Source organism: Lissotriton vulgaris, chromosome 3_2, assembly GCF_964263255.1.
Source record: "Lissotriton vulgaris chromosome 3_2, aLisVul1.2, whole genome shotgun sequence".
NCBI classification, from domain to species: domain Eukaryota; kingdom Metazoa; phylum Chordata; class Amphibia; order Caudata; family Salamandridae; genus Lissotriton; species Lissotriton vulgaris.
Window position 1 is genome coordinate 35,844,113 of NC_141690.1, and position 18,632 is coordinate 35,862,744.

An 18,632-nucleotide genomic window follows, 5' to 3' on the forward strand; every position below is an offset into this window, starting at 1 on the left:
GTCGCTAACTGGTGTAGGTAATAGGGAGATAATTTTATCTCCGCTTTCTTGGCTTTTAAAGCCAAAAAAGCGGAGATAAACCCCCTTGATAATATGCCCCTTTGACTGTTAACAATTTCAGACAGATTAATGATGTGAAAAAGTCCGTGGGGTTAGAGAAGAGTCAGTTATGTGGCAGGAAAATGCCCCCCCACCGTAGGGAGAGGTTAAAGGCCCCAGACCCTCATCTGATTTCACTGATGCCCAAAATGCTTAACTGAATGACTGTGCTTCAAGCTAGAGGTTACACAAATTAGAAACTGTTGAGTGTTCTGCAGATTACCTTAAATCAAACATATTGTACAGCAGCACAACTGAAAGTAAAAAAAGAAGCACTATGATGTGTCATAGAGCTTGTTTTGATAACTCTCATGCTATTGCACAGCAGCCATTCTGCTGTACATGCCTAAAAAACACATAGCCAACACTGCTGGCTGTCCTGAAAAGCATTTCAGCACAGTAGCGGCCACTCGTACAGTGAAGTGGTGAGGCGGGGCAGGTGAGTGGTCGAGGGAACACTAGCAAACAAAAAAGTATAAATAAAAGAAATAAAGCTTACCTGCTCCAAAGGCCGCCACCTTGCTCCCCGATCCTCACGTCCTTGTCAGGAGCCTACTGCACACTGCACAGGCTCCCAATCCCAGGACTGCTCATATGCTGGGAACACTATTCTCAGCATGTGAGCAGCACTGGGATTGGGCTGAGCGCCTCGGTTCGGTGCGCAGACATTTACTGGGAGCGTGTGTTTGTTTCTCCACCCAGCTGTACAACACATCTCGGTGGAGAAAGGCTAAGTGCGAATGACTGTTTGGCCGGTCCTAGGGGGGACGGCCAATCTGTCATGAGCACTTGGCAGGGTCCATCACTCCTCCCTCCTCCATTGCGCTGCAGCTTCAGCTGCATCATCAGGATTTAAGGCTAGGCCAGGGCTAAAAATAAAATGATAATAAAATGTTTTATTATCATTTTGTTTTTGTCCTTTGCCTCTGCTGGCTTGCAGAAGGGGGGGGACACTCCTCCTCCATAACAGAGGAGCCGCCCCTATTTCAGCTATGTCTTAAAGCAGCAAGGCTACTGTGCGGCATGGCTGAAAGTAAAGGAAAAAGCGCTATGATGCAGTCACTGCTGGCTATGCCAAAGCATTTTTTTGTTCACTATTATTTTAAAAAGGTATTTCTCACTTTGAACGGTTGCTGCAAATAACTTATATAATATTGTATAATATTACACAATCAGATTGTTTTCAAGCTCAGACTTTTTTTTAGTTTTTCACGAAAATTACACACTCCAGAACACAGCTGGTGGCAACACATTTTCTGTGAAGAAGAATACACATTGAGACATCATCAAGCCTCAAATGTCTCAATGAATTTAAGCTGTATGCTGGTTCCAGATGCGTGCAGCCTTTAGATTTGCTAATTAACCAATGGCACACATTCACATAACTTTCTGATACCTGGCATACTCTCAGATTGACTCTCTCATAGTTTGACAGTACAGGAGCCCATCCCTGTCTCTATTAGCCAGAAGCACTTTCAGGGAATGTATTTTACTTGAAGTTTGTGGTATCTGCAGTCGATACATTTCTTTTGCAGAAGTGAGGGAGACTACTGTTCTGAACATAAGCGCTTTTAGTTTGGTTTATTTCTTGAAATCTGTTTTCAAACTAAGAATTGGAGGCCAAGGTGAAGTTTGGTAGTTAGTTTATGTGGGTGGGAATAGACATTGCCACAGGAAGTTACTCTGTTTGAAACAGTAAGGACATGTGGTGTGCTAGCTCACATTCCGTAGGAGTGCATGTTATTGAGAAGTAGGTAATTGCTGTTAAAAAGCTGTGTGAATGTTAGTCAGATTGTGGGAGTTGGCGTGCTTTTAAGAAAGGATGCAAGGTTGGGGGCTGTAAGCTTAAAAGCGCCGTGTATTTGGACATTCTTGGATAGTAATAAATGACTGTCATTGTGTTCGCACTTTTGGGGGGTGGAGCTAGATGCTGAGAGAGATGGCTGCGTTTTAAGTGAGCTCCTCTCGAACGCCCTAAAAATCCTTCCATAATCCTGCAAATAAACAGATGATAGCCGAAAATTTGCTGCTGTGAAGCAGAGGTCAGGTACACACATCCGACCATACCGACAGTACCAGAATAAGTAGGCTTGCAAACGCGGAATGAAAGCTGGCGCAGGGCCAGTGGAAGGTGAAACTGAAGCTGCGGGCTGTACTTTGGACTGCAGCCGCAACCCCTGGCATGCACGGTGGCGGCAGTGAAGGGCAAGGCCTGTTCGGGCTGGCAGATCTGCCCTGGATGTAACACACTGCTGCCGGACCAAATGTGAAACGACGGTGAGCAAATACTCCCCGCTGACGGCGTGCCTGGTTGTCGGAGCCCGAGGGACATCCTGCGCAACACCCTGCACTGTGCCAGAGGAACCATTAAAGGAGCGTGCGCGGTGGTGGTGAGGCGGCCCGAATCCCCGTGCATGTCTGGTGCTGGGAGGCCACTGTGGACCGCTAATAATTAGGTGGCACTCCGGAGCGAGCGGAGAGGCTTGAGAGAGAGCGGGCACTCTGAACACGGCAGCCGGGAGGATAGAAGCAGCTCGGAAAGGATGAGCACACTCCGAGGTGATTTAAAAACAAAGTGTTATTGGACTTACTGGCACAGTCCCACGAGACACCTTAATAACGCTCCACAAGTCCCCTGACACCGCGAATGTGTCCCTGTGCTGGGAGACTACACGGACCGTGACTTTGCTGCAATATCAACCCTACGAGCTGGCTGGTGGAGGAGGGCGGTTGCTGGGGGCCCCGAGAAGCTGAATAACATAACTGAGAGCCCTAGCGGGAGTTCACGGCCTTGAATCTGCCGCTGCTTTAACCCGAAGTGCTCTGGCCCCGTAAAGTGCTCGTCTGGACGCTGCCATTGCACAAGTGGTTCCTACTGAGAGACAGGGATTCCTGTTGGGTCTGCCCTAGAGACTGAGGAAGCCCATATCCATGCATGTTCCCCTATCAAACCTGCAAGATGCTGCCGGGACCAGTGTTGTAGAGGATTCCACAACAGGACCTGCTCAGAGGGACCGGTGCAGTGCACAGCATTGGTGGAATTCTGTGCATTATTATGGGGGCAAGAGGAGCCTGGAATGGAAACCATCAAACGGGCAGTGCGGTTGGTGTGCGATGGACAAGTATACTGTGGGACTGAAGCTCCTGGGAACAGCAGACAGGCCGATAACATTTCTGAGGGAGATCAGAGCGCTGCTGCGGAGGTGACTGTGGAGGACCCCCTGTGCATGGTCAGGCGCGTTTGTGGTGGAGCCTGAGTCACTGCGGAGAAACTATCATAACTCAGAGCTGCCCTCGGAATACGACGACTGAATCACCTCCCTGGGCCCAGGACTGTAGGGAGCAGCCCGGCTTCCACTGCACGGAAAGGTGGTGGGGACACAGACCCCGGGATCCCTGAAAGAACGCACGTCACAGTGCAGGCAGAATTTTCCAGTGGCGCGGGATACAGAGAACTGCTGCTATTGCCCGAGATGGGCTGCTGCTCGGGGAGCTTACCTGCCTTAGCACGGAACCCGGAGAGCGGGGTCGGCCACCACCGACTTGCCAAAGGACCGAGAGGAAGGATGGTGTGTGGTGATGGAAACTCAGGGAACATCCCTTGGAGCTTGCCTCTGGAGCACCCACTGCAATGAATAAAGCGGATCAGTGCATTCAGACACTGACTGAAGATGGGGAAACCAAAAGGGCCTAAGGGCGGGACCCAGCCGTCCGCGGAAGATGGAGAACCCGAAAGAGAGGAGCGGGGGGAGCACGAGCAAGCACGGGACCCCCATTTACAACAGCAGCTCGATAGAATACTGATGGCAATAACAGAAACTCGCACAGCGCTCCAACAGGACATAGCACAGGTGGCCACTGGAGTGGGCTTACTTTGGGCCGACCATGGGAAATTATCCGATAGAGTCACAGTGGTGGAGGACAAGATAAAAACCATTGAACCACTACAACAGAAACTTGGGGCTACTCTGGCCAACGTGCTTGAACGAATGGACACCCTAGAAAAAAGGGCTGAGGATGCCGTGGGCCGCAACCGCCGGATAACATACGAGTGGTAGGATTGCCGGAAAAAATTGAAGGAACGGCCATTGTGCAGTATTTGGAATCCTGCCTCAAAACAGCAGTGGTACCAGAGGGGTTATCGACCTTCTATACATTAGAGCGAGCACACAGATTACTGGCCCGACCGCCCCAGCAGGGCCGACCAACGCGGCCGGTGGTGGCCAGACTGTGGCACTTTCGAGATCAGGACCTGATCCTCCAGAAGGCGAGGACGTGCGGTCCATTCCATATAGAGAACAGCAGGGTCAATATCTTCCCCGACTACACCTACGAAACACAGCGCCGCCGAACTTCTTTCTTGGCTATAAAGAGGGAGTTGCGAGCCTAGAGACTGCAGTATTCTCTCCTATTCCCGGCCAAGCTGAGGGTCATTGTGGACGGCAAAACAGTTTTCTCTGACACCCCGGACGATGCCTGTGCCTGGCTGGAACTTTACAAGACTTGGAAATATGGAGGCGAACAGGAGATGCAGACGTCCACGGAGAGCTTACCGCAACGGATATCAAGACGGCTTCGTAACAGGTAGAAGAGGATGGGGAGGCCCTCCAGGTCCCAGACAGCAGCGGAATGGCGAGCAGTACTGACAGCGGTGACCACAATGTCGTCTACACAGAAGACTCCATCGGAAGGCGGCACGGAATCGGAGAAAGATGATTCCCGATCTGGCTCTGAAAACTCTGAAACGGACAGCGTGCAGTTACCAAAGGTTACACCAGAGGAGGGTATGTTGGATGAAGGGTAGACGACTCCGCGAACCCTGTCAGCCAGGAGCTCAGAGCTCTGATGGTCTTCCTGAGAGGTCTTCACGAGGGAGGTTGGTTGTTTGAATGGCGGTGAGAGGTGGGAGGAGAATCTAGGGAAACGCTAATGATCAGGGCTCAATAATTTGGAGTGAATCCGTGGAGTGGGTGTCCTCCGGTTGGCTGCTAGCACCCCCTCATTGCCCCTAAGGCATGACCACAGTGACTACTGATGGGCTTAGAGTTGTGTTACAAGTTAAATTAGTTTGGATGGGAACTAGATGGTTGTTGCTAGGTCCTGTTCTTGGGGGGAGGGATGTAAGGGATGTATGGGTAACAGAGCGGGCGGGATTGTCACTGACATAGATGCGCAGAAGGTGATCGAGGAAAGGTCGAGAGAGATGCACAGGAAATTGTGGGAGAATGGATGATTCTACTAACCAGTGATAGGTGGGGATTTTAATTCTGTAACGGGTCTACCCCTGGATAGATCGCATCGACCCCTGAACGATTCACCGATGCACTGCTTAACTAAAGGGAGATTAGATTGGCAGACACGATGGGAGTTGATTGACGCCTTGCAGGCACACCACCCGCAGGGCCAAGATTACTCCTATTTCTCTGGCATGCATGACCGACACGTCAGATTAGAAACTCTCTACAAAAGCAGGTTGGAGACCGGGGACACGAACATAGATACTTTCCTCCGGGACTTACGGTTACCAGAGCTGGAACAAGAGCAGGCGAAAGCCTTGGGAAAAGATATAGAGCTAGGAGAAATACGAGGCGCCATTAAGCGTATGGCCCGACAACAAAACCCAAGGGCTGGACGGACTGCCCATAGAATTTTATGGGAAATATGTTGACCTACTGGCGCCGAGACTCCAAGAAGTCTACAAAGAAGCAAAGGAATCAGGCACGCTAACGCAATCTATGTTGGAAGCATTGATAATCCCTCTACTGAAACCAGGCAGTGAGGGCAAAGACCCAGCATCTTATAGACCATTATCGATGATGACGGCTGACTACAAAATATTGAATAGTATTTTGGTGACCCGACTGTTGCAATATATGACCACACTGGTCCATGAAGACCAGGCTGGTTTCATACCAACGTGAAACACGACAGCGAACATCCAGCGAGCACCACCTGGAGGCACAACCGCCAGTGATATTATCGGTAGACATTGAAAAGGCCTTCGATAGTTTAAAGTGGGATTATTTATATAAAGTGTTGGCTTTGGACTGGGAGATGATTACTTACAATAGACTAAAGTATTGTATACATCACCGATGGCCAGAGTGAGAGTGGGCACTTTGATTTCCTCGCAATACCCTGTGGAACGGGGAACGAGGCAGGGGTGCTCGTTATCCCTGTTGATATTTGCCTTAGCAGTAGAACCCCTTGCGGCGACGATAAGAACGGGAAATCACTACAGGGGTTTAAGGAGTAGAGACGCACAGCAATACATATCACTATATGAGGAAGACCTGCTGCTCTTTCTCGAAGACGCCGACAAGGCAATGACAGGGGCTGAGAGCTTGCTATCGGTCTTCGGGGAAATTTTGGGACTAAGAGTGAACTGGTCCAAGACATGTTTATTCCCAGCAAGACAGGGGGTGACACTACCCAAACAGATGCGAGCAATACGGTGGGAACCCACCTGCCTGAAATACTTAGGAGTGCACATGTATCACGAGGCGGCGGATCTGCTGGAAGGAAATATAGGCCGGGGCGTAAGGGCTTTGAAGGGCAGCATGGCCTTTTGGGCTACCCTCCCACTATCAGTGATGGGCCGCATAGCACTGCTAAAAATGATAGCGCTTCCTAGGTTTCTATATCACTTTAGAACGCTACCAGTGTGGATACCCGGCTCTATATTTAAACTACTGAAATCAATGATAGTGTCTTTCCTCTGGGGTATGGGACGACGCAGAGTAGCACAGACAACGCTTGCGAGACCAAAAGTTGAGGGGGGTCTAGCAAACCCGGATGTCGAGCTGTAATATTTAGCGGCCCAGCTGCAGGTGGTCACGCAAGAAGTAGCCAAAGAATTCAGGGGGCCGGGGCAATAGAGGAATGGAGGTATCCCTCGTCACGTCCTCTTATTCATAGCATTACAGCAGAAACTAGATCTTAGAGCATTGACACTGGAAGAGAAGACACTCAGACTGTGTTTGAACCGGTCACAACGTAAGACGGGTGTGACACACCCATATGGACCTGAAATTCCCCTAGGGATGGTGACGGCATTACCACATGGAGTCGACTGGTCACAATTACAGATTTGGGAGGAGGCGGGAGTTCAAATGCTAGGGGACCTCTATGAGGATGGGACTATGTTATCCTATTAGACACTCCAAGACAGGTTTGATTTGCCGAGAGGAGGTTTCCTACTACATGCAGCATTGACTAGAGAGATACAAGCACACTGGCGGGAGGGGTTGATGGAGCCTGAAAAAACGATGACCTGCCAATATGTCATGATGGCGGCGGGGACCTTCAAGACGGTCACATGCCTATACTCCAGGATGTTGAACGAAAAGCTACCACCTTTAGACACACTGAAATCAAAATGGGAAATAGACCTAGGGCAAGACATTCCTGAGGCTGCATGGGCGCAGATAGTAAGAAGGGCCTGGAAAAGTACGCAAAACGCTAGGTTTCAACTAGTACACTTCTATATATTACACAGAGCTTATTTGACACCAGGGAAAATTGAGAAATACTTTAAGGTAAAAGATGCAGCGTGCCCTAGATGCATGGGAATAGTGGCGGAACACATGCTGTGGTCCTGTCCAGCGATAGGTACATACTGGAAGGATGTGGGAGATACCCTGAACGCGATAATAGACCGACGGCTAGAGTTTGATATGGCCATTAGTATACTTCACTGGTTGCCTCACACATCCAAAAATAAGATCACAAGTAAGTTTGTGGACATGGGGCTCATATTGGCGAAGCGAGAGATTACGAGGCACTGGAAAGCAACTGTGGGTCCCAGCAGAAGTAGGCGGAAAATCGAGTTTCTTAAGTGGGCCAGTAGCGAGAGCCTACTATGATACCAGCAGGCACGTAGACAAAATAATGACAGAGGGTTAGAATCAGCGACGGCATGGGAAACACTGGTGCAGTCTTTGCGGGACTATGAAACACAATGAGAGTGTGGAGTAGACCACTGATTGGGAAATGACTCTGGAACACAACAGGTGCATCACACAGGAAAACACACGATCACTCCTGTGCATAACCATTAAGAGGGTAAGCCACAACTGCACGCGCCGGTGATGGGTTTCGGGGAGGCGGATGGGTGGGATCGAAATTTGGTGGAAGTTAATAGAGGGATTGTATCAGAAACCATGTTTATACTGGAACATTGTTTATAAGAGATGATATATATTCATGACATGTCACTAAAGGGCTGGGACAGTGAGTGTAATGTAACGGTCTATGTATGTCTTGTGTAAAAACCATAAACTACGTTTAGAAAAAAAAATTGTGTTCGCACTTTTTACCTGTAAGAAAAACTTCTGTATGCTCTTTAAGACATCGATATGTAAATGGGAGAAACCACTGCTTGTGAATAAACGTGCTACCTTATATACTCACATACAACATGAAAAACAAAATGTGCACCTAGCAGACTCAACAACACTACATACTGTGGCAAACCTGGCTAGCCATGTACACAAACAGAACATGGCATGGCACCTCTGCCTCACAATGCGAAGGTAGTATGTAATTATCGATTATAAAAGTATATAATGTAAAGTCTTGAGGGGATGTGCCAGATTCAGTTGAGTATGCAGAGCACAGACATGTCAACATACACTGATGGTCTATTGAGTGCAGTAGAAAGTGGACGCAACCATGATAGTACAGTCAGTAGGGAAGATAACGGAATGGTAGCATATACGTCCCTCCTCCCCCCCTAAATGTTTGGGGTAGTGGGCTGTCTCGGCGTACGCAAGGCTAGCGTAGGGGTTTGAAGAAGAGGCAAGTTTCTCTGGGTGTGGTTCTCTTCCAGATTGGCAAACGTGTCTGCCAGGTCAGCGCATCTTACACCACCACGAGGCTGATGCCATGAGTGAAGGCGACTGCGTGAATGATGCTTTCAGCATGCCGGTATCTAAAAAGCGTAATGGCTGCTGCAATGCATATATGCTCCACAGTTCACCTTTTGACACCGCCGTATGTGAGAGAGGGCCCACCACGGTCGTGTTTATATCTAGGACCCTAATTCGATATTCCTGATTTATGCCCTTGTGAGGTTATAGTCAATAATATCCTGATAAAGGCATAAGAATCAGATCCATATTCAGTAATAGCCCATGCAGTCCAAAGCACAACACGGCTACTCCCATCGACTCCTAGAAAGCACAACGCGTTCTTTAAACAAACCAAATCTCCAGCAGCCCGGGAAATCCCCCCTGCTTTTGTTTTGATTTGAACAAGAACTTTTGAAGTCCAGAAAGAACTGTTAGTTCTTAGTGACGTCTTATGTCCAACCTTACGTCAAACCCGGCACCTTTCAGGTATAAAATACCAACAGTTGCCTTAAGCAAACACACGGTGGTTTGGAGCAGAGCAGCCATCTACTGGCACGAGAGCCCAGCTGATGCGAGAGCCCACAGAAGCCGCCCCTCCCGTTTGACGCACTGAGAGAGACGCTGTCTTTTTCTCCAGCCGAGAAAATCCAGCTCCGGTGTTTTCAGCCTACTCTTGCGGGTGGCTGGGAGATCGAGTCCTGAGGTAAGAGATAGCAGACCTCCCACATTCTATTACCAAGGTACGGAGCTGACTAAACACTTAAGAGATTCTTGGCAAAATAATCTTAAACCACTTAACTTAAACTGCTACTTACTAAACCCTTCCCAAGTATTAGGCTTAGGTCAGGTACACTGGGGTAGGCTTAGTTAGAAGCACCAGTTGTGTACGTTAGTCAATGTATTTATGTATGTATATATTTTATCCATTTTAAAATTTCATATGGCTAAGAAACCATATCAATGCTTTTACAGTATTATTTCATAACACTACTTTTACTGTATGCACTTTACTTTATGATAAGTATTGCAATTGTGGCAATTCATTTCTCTTACATGAGAAAGAAGACTGCTCAATAAATAACACCTTTTATTGAAAACGCCCGTCTCTCTATTTCTCTGCACTCTGGTGAAACCAAGTATGCACGGTTGACTGAGTAAAATAGCTGTCTATTGTTTTCACACGACTCTAGAGATACACTCATATTCTGAGGGAGCAAAGCTGTCATGTTTATACGGTTGTCGGAAACCGAATCCCTTCTTGTCTGAGCCAGGAAAGTTTATCCCTCCCTATTCATTCAAGAAAGTTTCCAGTGACCTCTGAGCTAGCTGGCGCAAACCTAAATTAAGTTTAACATAGTCAGTAGAGACCTAGATGACCTCAGTCCTACGTCTACACTGCTGTTTATGTTATTTCAATGAGCAGAGGCTATTGGGAAAATAGGAACTACACTACATGGCGCCCAATGTTTGGTAAGGTGATAATCTAACGCAAGACACTAGAGTAACTCAGTCGTGCTTTTTCACACAGAACCCTTTTCCCGTAAAAACTCCAAAAGACGTCTGGAGTGGGTGAAAGGTTAATATCCGCCGGAACTTAGTTGGAAGAGATTCCTATGCATTAGTTTTTGGTTTGATCAATGTTGAAGGATACAGTGTTCCAAAATATTGTGCACCTAATCTTTGTTTCCTTGGAAACCTGCTCTGCAAACTTTCATTAAACAAAATGTCGACTAACGGATACAGCAACTCAACCGGTGGAGCTGCAGTAGATGCGAATCAACCGGGTTTTGATGTTACAGGGTTTAATTAAAATGAACCGGGTGCACTTATCATCCCGGTCAATATAAGAAGAACTATAACTCTCAAACTTATAGAAAACGGACTGACATCACGAGGTGGTACAGTCATATTCGTAGTACGGGCACATGAATATCGGCAGACCGAGGTATTCTATTCATGGATACATTTTCCAGCAGCACAGGCTGTAACAAAAGACTTCCACTATTACAAAATAGAGGAACCTCCGGGAGAATACACTCCTTTCGAGGATATTGAAATCCCACTAAATTACCAAGAGCTTCTGCTCTGGTTCAATGGCGCCCTAAAACATAATAATCACATCACCAGGCTCGGTCCACTAGGTAGACCAGGAGCAACGTAGCCGGTTCGAGCCAGCTACACACCTCATCCCGACATTGATAAAATGTCAGTTCCTGAACTACTAGCTCAGCTAAAACTCTTAATTAAAATACATAGACAATTGGTCCAATATGTCATGCGGACTTCAATAGTCCAACCGATTATTAATATTCCACAGCAGACCCCTCACCAGGGGAACACAAATAAAATCACACCACAGAACATACAATCATCTCTTGGTAAAGTGCCCATAAAACAGCAACAAATTCCATTCTGGTTAGCACAACAAATTACTCAAATCGAGGCAGTATTTCCAGATACTACTCCTACTGAGAATCACAGAATTCTGACTATCTGTCTTCCAATGGGAATCGCACCACATGTAGAAGACTGTGACACTTGGGGCACAGTCTTTGCTACGATCTACACAAAAACACATGGTGTCCCGTCTATGGCGGTGATACCAGATGTACTAAGAGAGATTAAAAATGAATAGGGTCCAGAACCTGCTTTAACTCTGGGTGTGAAATTACTGAAAGACTTCAAGCAGGTCTCGGCTATATTATTAGCCAACATAAAAGGTGAAGCAGCATCTGTGGCAATCCGCCAAAAATGGAAAGAAACAGATATAGCAGACCAACCATTTGAACTCGCCAGAATCATAGAAAAATCCTATGAAGAGCTAGGAAGAGATAGTTTGTGTGGGAAACCGGTAAAACCCCAACTAACCGAAAATCCTGAAAAAATATTTATTAAAAATAATTTAAGAACTCCAAAAAAGAGTTGGGATGGTAATAAACAATCCACTCCCAGGGAAAAACATTTCCAGCCCAGAGGAAGGTCTCCTCAACGTAGAGAGAGATCTCCCGGCCGACAAGACAAGTCTCCCCAAATGGAGCCCTCTGAAAAAAGATATAACCTTAGATATAGTGATAAAATAGGAAAACCAGACAGATATCAAGATGTTGATACACGTCCCTCTCGATCCCTTGATCTTCCTCACAGAAATTGGAAAGAAGAGGACGGTCAGAACACAGAGAAGAGCATGACAAGTCCAAAGACAAGGAACCTGCTCATCTAAGTAAAAAATTGCAATTTCCCAGAAAGAAGGCAGCAAGTATTAAAATTAAACATGCTGAGAATTCTGAGGACACAACTGAAAAACGGAAAGTGGGCACAGACAATGCTAGACAGCGCAGCAGAAGTGACCATAGCTCGCAAGATCCTGATGAATCTTCTGGAGACAGTGGACACGAATGAGTACATTCAGGTGGAAACTGCCGACACACGAGTTAGTGTGCCCCATAAATTATATGAAATAACATTACGTATGGAGGGAGATATAACTAGGAAAATAAAAGGTCTCTTTTAGGAAAAACTTTCAAAAGGCTATGAAATTCTGTTAGCTGAGAAAGACTGGCCACCAGAGTTTGTCAGGGAGTGCCCTCATGGCGAAGAAATGATTATGCCTGCCTTCTCAAAGCATATTCCTATTCATAAAAAATGCACATTGGCAAGAAAATGGGCAGTGGCCCAAGCTCCCGCCTTATATAAAAATCATGTAGGATGGGATGAGGATTCTCCTCACCACAAAATCCAGTTAAAAAATCAGCCCACTGCACAAAGGCAGTACCCAGTTAAACAAGAAGCTAAAAAGCAAGTCAGGGAGATCTTAGACCAACTCGAATATCAAGGGGTGATCGAAACATGCACCTCTCAAATTAACAATCCTTTGTTTCCTGTCTCCAAGCCAGATGATTCATATCATCTAGTTTTGGACTACAGACACCTTAACTCCTGTTGTAAAACATTTGCAGTACAAAACTCACATAGTGCAGCACTAATGAATAACATTGTGAGCAAAAAATATAAAACAACATTAGACACATCTCTAATGGATTCTTCTGTCAAAACATTGCACCTGAAAGTAGGTATTTAACCGATTTCACAATAATTAGATTGCAAAAAGAATTTTGCCGACTCCCACAGGGATTCAAGAATAGCCCAGGATTTTTCTCAGCAAGGGTATATGATGATGAGGCATTATCATATGTCGATGACATCTATCTCACAGATGATGACCTGGAGACTCAGTTAAAAAGGGTGAACATCATAATACTTGGGTTCACGTCAGAGGGTTACAAATTCAACTTTAAAAAATCACGAATTGCCCATCTAACGGTCCTATTTTTAGGATATGAATTATCAAGTGAAGGCAAAAGCCTGGCAGACAATTTCTTAGAGAAATGTGCTGTACTCCAAACACCAAAAACGCTGAAGAATTTACAATCAATACTAGGTTTCCTGAATTTCAGAAGAACATACATACTAAATTATGCAGAGAGGGTTAAACCTCTCTATGAATAATAAGACCAGATTTTAAACAACTCAATTGGACTCAGAAACACACAGAGATTTTGAGATCATTACAAACAGACATGTTAGCTAAAACAAAATTACAAACTTGCGAAAACATACGCAATCTTGTAATCCGAGTCCTCCCAGGAAGATGCAGATTCACATACCTGACCTCTAATGAGGGAGAAGCGGTACCTATAGCTTACAAATCACATTTGTACACTCAAGCTGAAATGAAATTCTGCTCTACAAAAAAAATTCTGACTGCGGTTCAAATTGCTGTAGCAAAAGAAAGAGCTCTAGCACATGGTAAACAAATAATAATCTTACACTGGTACCTGCCTTAGAAGCAGTAACAAAAACAAGCAATCCAAATGCTAAAGCATTACATCCGAGATGGATACAATGGGTTAATTCTCTTGCTGCAACAGACGTAGTATACGATTTTGATCCTAATTTAAAAACACAAGAATTTCTCCAATATGAATATGAATGTCCTCTGCCGACTGAAATCCTGCATCTAGAACATTACGGTTGTATATTATATACAGACGGATCAGCACAACCCGCAGTTGGGGGTAAACAAGCATATAGAGCTGCATGCGCGATCGTTAAAGGTCGTTGGCATGAAGGGAAATTTAGACCAATGGTCACTTAAACTCAATCTCTAGGAGATTTTACAGCTCAGCGAGCTGAATTATTAGCATTCAAGATGGCGCTTGAAAATACCGATCGCGAATTCCCCACACCAATAGTGTGCGATTCACATGACTGCGTTCAGTCTTATAATGAATACTTGCAGAACTGGGTTCAGAATGGCTTTAAAGATGCAAAAGGTGGCACAATCAAGCATAAAATGCTTTGGGAACAAATAGTTCTTTTACAGAAAGAACTAGAAAAGAATCATGTGATACACACACTGAGTCATCAACGTGATGGCGTTCACGTTGCAGGGAATTCATTGGCTGATGAAGCTGCGAAGGCAGCTGTGCAAACGGCTTCCGTAGCTGCGATCACCCGGTCAAAAACAAAAATAGACAGCGACATACTCCAAGCTGTCAGTGCTTCAGTAAAAGATGACAGAAAAAAACTCCTGAAAGACTTTTCAGTAAAGTACTCATACATAACTGATGCAAACAATGTTCCATTTGCTCGAATCCCTAGAGTGGGGGATAGAGCAATTCCAAACATGGAACACAGATTAGGACTAATTTCAGCGGCACACGAAGTGTTAGCTTCTGCACATGCTGGTATTTCAGCCACAACATCATTATTAAAACAAAGATATTGGTGGCCGGGCATTAGAAAGCAAACTAAGAACTATGTTCTAGAATGCGAAATATGCCAAAGAATGGAAGTATTAACAGTAAAACGAACAGCACAGACGCCCCTTCTAATTTCAGATAAACCATTAGCATGTGTTTACCTGGACCACTGTGGTCCTTTACAAAGGGATGGCAACTATAAATATATTGTGGTCGCAGTGGATTCCTGTACGAGATTCATTTGGATGTGGCCCCAGCACTCGGCTGACGCCAGAACTGTTATAAAAGATTTGCATGTCTTTATCTGCACATGCGCAATTGGCATGCTACATTCTGATCAGGGTCCTACATTTAGCTCTCGAGCTTACAAAGAGGCCATGAACAGCATGGGCATCGCATTGCGGTACTCTTCTCCCTTCCATCCTGAGGGAAATGCAGTTGTGGAAAGAAAAAACCGGGACATAAAGCAATTTATAACAGCGAGGGTATTAGGTTCGGGTGATGGGTGGATCAAACATTTAACAAGTGCCCAAGGTAGTCTAATAATCTGCCAAGAAATTCTCTAAAAGGTCTCACTTCATTCAAACTATTGTTCAGCACTAGAATGCTAATTCAGGAGCAGGACCTTGATTGTCACACTTCAGTGGTAGAAGAAAAATCCTTTGATATCAAAGATCGTTTGGCTGTTTTACAGGACTTAAATGAAACAAGAAAAAACCTGAGTAACATAAAGTTGAAACAACAGCCGACAACCACTGAAGAAAAAACACCTGTCAAAGCAAGACCTGTCTTGATTCCAAAAATTGGGGATCTGGTCAGAGAAAAGACCGCTGTAAACAAGGAATTTGGGCCTTCTTACAGAAAAGCAGTACCTATCTGAGCTATCAACTGAACAAGATCAGTTGTACTACCACCCATTGCTGGTAAAAAGGAGAACAGAGTTGTATCCATCGACCTGGTAAAACCACAATCATGTGGCCAATAATAAGTAGTAGGCCAAGTGAACTCCCAACAAATAGCTGAATACCGAAATTTGCTACGATCCAAGAGGCTAATTCTGAGAGACTAATCACATTTGATAAATCTGCAGTGAGTAACCAAGGACTATGCAATAATGCCATGAAACTAGTGCCTCTTGAAACCCAAATTGCAACAGTTCATCAAGAAACACCAGTCTACAATAATGTAGCCCCTGACTATGCCAATGAAACAACGAAAAATGAAAATCCGGAAAAAATTCCAACAATTGACAGAAGTGCATCCGGCTACTTCATCAATTTCGACAACTTCTCTGAAGATCCAAGCGAGCATGAAGAAATGGCTCCAACAAAAACTTTCAAAGACAAAGTAATTGAACTTTTTCACCAACTAAAAGAAATATATCTGATTTCACCATGGATTGAATTCTGGATTGTGTTAGGCGTACTTACTTTCCTGCTTTGGCTCATAATGGTTCTATGTTTGGGAACATTCATTGATGGAAAATATAGTACAATGGACACAGCAAGTCAGAACATCAACTTGGTCCTAAAGCCTCACACATCCTCCCACATCGAGAAAAGAGAACTGTCATCTGTGAACATCTCAGCCAATCCAATACCCGTTGGGTTAGCATGGGACAGAACTAATTATGACATTATTGGCCCGGTTGAACTCTTGAAATATCCACATCAGTTCAAGGTTTCATTAAGTGACTTTGTGACACCAAGTACATTCTCTGATGATTGGGACTTTGAAAACATCAATAATATAATGTCAGATTTAGTAATGTCAGCAAAATTCACAGAACATGATTAATTACAGGGTTCGTCGAATTATGAAGAGTTATACTGTTATAACCATTATGGTGATCACTATTTGCATAAAAGTGCTCAGCCTAGAAATGTTTTATTTTATAACCAGTGGGAACACTGTCCAACTCCACCAAAAGGCAGTTCGAAAACATTTTTTGAGAAATTCCAGTACTTCTCAGGGTTTAATAACAGTGATCCAGAAACGTTTTCTTTTAAAATGTTAAGTAGAACAGCAATGGAAACAATGTTGACAAATATTAAACTGATTTATTCTGATACATTTTATGACAAAATATCTACATTTGGTTTCGAAATTTGGAAAAACACTATTGAAACAAAAACAATCTGGGGTTCCAAAGATTGGCAAGTACAAGGCCTAGAAGCATTATTTAGGGCCTGCATGATCCCAGAACAAATGATATTCTTGAATGGCACAATTCAACAAGCTACTTGTCTTGGCTTAGCTAAGATAAAAGACTTAAATACACCATCTATTCCGAAACCACATCTGCAGTGACAGCACTGCAGATGTGGAGATAGACGTATCCCATATTTTACACCAAAACAGAACACATCCTGATTGGAAAAAGTGGTTGATCTGGCCAACAGACACGAATAACTGTCAAGATAGATTCCTGAACAAAACACAGGGTTTCATAATGACCAGACCAGACCCTAGGTACTCCCAGAGACAACATCCAGGGATAGTTACAGTATACAGTGTAGGGAAACTTTGCCTTGAGTGGCTAGAGAAATCTACACTGGCTGAAATTAAGCAACACTTGACTTTACTTAAAGACGGTGCTGACTTGCATGATTTCATAATGGAACCACGCAAACAGCGTGAAAAACGTTTCATAGCGGACGGTATATACGCTGCATACAACGAAGCATGGAAAGTAATGCAAATTGAAACAGCAGAAAAAATACAAGAATTAGATTGTATAAATTTGGAAAAATCACTTTCTGTAGTGGACAATGGGTTAACGACTCTGTCCTCCAGAATATATTCACTGGACAGCATTGTATCATCTGCTTTTGATATAATAGAGCAGGACTTTCTAATGTTACAACATGGTCAGTCTCAATTACGTTCTATTGTACAGCTTGGTTGGACGTTGCAAAATCTGCGTTCAGGCTACGTACCATTGCGTTTAATCAACACAACGTCATTATTCGGTATCTTTAACCTTACTGATAAAACCAAATCAGTTTGGCACAAAAAGGGGCAGACTATACGATTCTGAGCATTGAAAAACTTGAGAGATTACCATTGACAATGTCAGGGAGACCTGTCATTGAATGGATGATACATGGAACGATTACAATTCTGATAACAACTTTCCAGTTTAAATACTGTCAAGAGTATATACCTGCAGGCCAGTATGAAAGGTTGGGTAAAGAATACATCATATCAACATGGGATTTACCTAATACACACAGATGTTATAGGGAAGGGAACAAGGAGGTATTTCTCAGTGATAAAAATTGTAAAAAATCATTAAGCGGTACACTTCTGTGTCAAGGTATTAATTTGCATGGAGCCTGCGAAGGGTCTTCAAATAACCTTTCATGTCACCTGCATGGCACGCCTGCAAAACGGATAGAGCCATTTTTTAGACCACTTTCTAACAGAAGTTAGGTTTTAATAAGTGACCACAGCTGTTGTGGCATGCTGCCAGGAAAAGCCTATCTGACAACTGTAACGTCCAGGGGCGTTTGCTGTATGCAAGTATTGTATCCACACAGCAATCCAGATATGGGGGCTGCATTATGGCCTCAGTTGAATATCTCTTCTATTCAAATTGATACTTTAAGCAGAATGAAGTCTATTCTTTTACAGACAACTGTGTCTTTAACGTCATTAAAAGAAATGTATGATCTGCAAGTGGCAAGAACTTCGGCAGAGATACATTCCCTTTTATCGACAAATTGCCCCGTGCATTTCCTAGAAATACTAAGCCAAATCTTAAACATGTCTGATACCAGTGGCATCGCACATGTATTTAAAAAAAAATTTCGGGACTGTTAGCACCCTTTGAAACAGTTCTGGGCATCTTCCCGAATTTTGTCCATTCTGTTTTTGGCGGCCTACTAGGTGTGGGCGGAAAATCCGTTTCGCTCGC